The 3,133-nt window shown below is 33.2% G+C and overlaps 1 protein-coding gene across 9 annotated transcripts in view; it reads right to left on the minus strand.

Annotated features, from left to right (window-relative positions):
• The window catches only part of LOC106457898 (voltage-dependent calcium channel type A subunit alpha-1-like), a 200,037-nt gene that overhangs the window by 130,278 nt on the left and 66,626 nt on the right, over positions 1-3,133 (minus strand). The window lies entirely within an intron of this gene.

Here is a 3,133-nt window from a genome sequence, read left to right on the forward strand (position 1 = left end):
ATATATCTACGGCAATCTACTCTCTACCTTTCAATCACTATTACAATATATCTACGGCAATCTACTCGCTACCTTTCAATCACTATTACAATATATCTACGGCAATCTACTCTCTACCTTTCAATCACTATTACAATAGATCTACGGCAATCTACTCGCTACCTTTCAATCACTATTACAATAGATCTACGACAATCTACTCGCTACCTTTCAATCACTATTACAATATATCTACGGCAATCTACAATAGGAAAAATTGTTTTGCAAAATTATTTGTTTTAACATTAAGATGATGTTGGGATTTTCTGCACAAAGCCACAATATGGGCTATCTATGCTGTGCCCACCCAAGGATCAAACTCCTTTTTGATAGCGCTATAAGCCTTCAAGATTACTGCTGAACCACCGGAGGCGTCGAGCGACATGCACTTAGAAACTGGTATATTGATTTCAAAGAAAATCAATCCTTCTGTTTCATTTTATCATAAGAAGTTTACTTACTAGACAACGAATAAAAATGTTTGATATATAGGTTGAATAGTGTTGACTCGTGGAAGGACGTCTGACTCATTACATAGGGAGTGGACGCTTTGTATTCTGCCCCAAACAATTCTATTCAGAAATACATCTCTTTTAAATTGATTGACCAAATACACCGTCAAAAAACAACCACCACTAGAGATTAATCATGTAACATTCACCGGATAGTCTATCCCAAATGATAACAGCTTAACTATTTAACACAACAACAACAAAAAAAAAAAAAACGTTTGTAAATTAATTAATTTGTATACCAGTATTTTCTTTCTTTTCGGAAACGTAATGCATCACGTGTAGCTTTGCGCGAAATCCATAACAAACAATGCTTCACGTATATTTTATATTTCAAAAAAAAAGAGCATCACGTGTAGCTTAGCGCGAAATCCATAACAAACAATGCTTCACGTATATTTTATATTTACAAAAAAAAGAGCATCACGTGTAGCTTAGCGCGAAATCCATAACAAACAATGCTTCACGTATATTTTATATTTACAAAAAAAAGAGCTCTTTTTTTTTTATAGATATAAAATATACGTGAAGCATTGTTTGTTATGGATTTCGCGCAAAGCTACACGAGAACTATCTGAGCTAGCCGTCCCTAGTTTAGCAGGGAAGGCAGCTAGTCATCACCACCTACCGCCAACTCTTGGACTACTCTTTTATCAATGAATAGTGGGATTGACTGTCACCTTGTAACGCCCTCACGGCTGAAAGGGCGAGCATGTTTGGTGTGACGGAGATTCGAACCCGCGACCTAAAGATTGTGAGTTGAGCGCCCTAATCACCCGTGTAACACTTATAAGGAAAAACATAAAATACTGTTAATTTTAAAGTCTTTCTGAATATCGATATACAAGGAAGTTGAATGTTGCAAAAAAGTTCATAAAGTAAAAGGAAATACTTTTTTTAAAGCATGGAAGTACAAGTTTGTTGTTTTGGTCGTCTCATGTTCGTGGATTATTCTAAGCAGTTTGTATAAGTTTCTATGCTTATAATTTGGGGATAAACGAGAAATACTGTTTAATACAACCCGTTTGAAATTTGTTTCATATGACAAATACAAAACCTAATAATTGTAAGAAGTGTGAATTCTTGAAGATTCTCAAGAACCATTCAATACAAAAGAAGCTATTCTTTTATCATTTTTTTACAAACCAAACGTAAAGATTAACCTCCTGATAAATAATATTAGAAAGCAGCACATTGGTAAAAGATCATAAAAACAAAACTCATCGCAACGTTAAAATGTATTGCACAATAAAATATAAGTTGGACGTGTTCTATTTGTTCCCGGTGATAACTTACAGCGCCATCATGAAGAGAAGCAATAATTTACAATACGACTGCACGTGTTTATAAAAATAACTTGTTACGACCTCTACATTTACAAAATAGATTTCAAAAAGAATAATTTCTATAATACCCGAACCAAAATCTTTATTTACAAATATACCATGGTTTTCGTAATTTCTAAAAATTTTCTGATATTTAATTTGTTTTTTGATCAAGCTAACTAACTAATCTATGGCTGCTCGCCACATGTTTAGCGAAAGCTAATTCATTAAATTCATCTATAGCACATTTTCTTAACTCTAAATGTCTTCATGTCTGACAAATGTAAATTAAGCCACAATCACACGCAATTTTATAATTATCATTGTGTTCTACTTTGTCTTTAAGACTATTAATAACATTCCTTATAATTATAAGGAGGGAAAAACGTTAAACTACAGTCAATGTTATATTCAAATATATTAATATTTCAGTGAAAAAATCCTGAGCATGTAGTAAGCATATCATCAAACTATCGAAATAGGTATTCATATATTTTACGATCCACTATGATACCTTTAACTTACTACAATACTTAACATAAGTCCTATTAGTAATGTTGGGATTAAATCCTCTATCGACGGGAACATACTTTAAATAATTCGACTCCGAAATTAAGTCGTTATGAAAGATACAGTTCTTTAAATCTCTGAAACCAAATATGGAGAAAGCTGCTAGTTTTTGGGTGATGGCATGACAACCAAAAACGGTTTACTGTATACCAACTTTGAAACAACACCTTTTTCTGTTTTAACAATAATCAGTAATATCCAAAAAAATCAGATAACCCTCTGTTTCAGTTTCTAACGTGAACTGAATATTAGTACTGAGCGAACTTGTATGGTTTTTAAAACCTATTAACGTTTCGTTACCATGCCACCACAGAAGGAATGTGCCATCCAAATATTTCAACCACACAGCGACGTAGACAGGGCTTTATATAAATACGTATTTCAGAATCATGCATTAATAATTCACAAAAAGTGGTAGAAAGAGGATCTTATAGTTAAGCCCTTAATCTGCCAGTAAATAATGTTCCCGACTTTAAAATATGCATTAAAACATAGCATCAGGTAAGATATCTAATATCGTGAACTTCTAAAAGAGAGAACGTACTATTCGCTAATAATCTATCTTCAAAGCAATGTGATGCATTATCTTTGTTTTTTTTGTTTTGTTTTTTGAATTTCGCGCAAAGCTACACGAGGGCTATCTGCGCTAGCCATCCCTAATTTAGCAGTGTAAGACTAGAGGGAAGG

The sequence above is a fragment of the Limulus polyphemus genome, unplaced genomic scaffold (assembly GCF_000517525.1).
Source record: "Limulus polyphemus unplaced genomic scaffold, Limulus_polyphemus-2.1.2 Scaffold389, whole genome shotgun sequence".
NCBI lineage: Eukaryota > Metazoa > Arthropoda > Merostomata > Xiphosura > Limulidae > Limulus > Limulus polyphemus.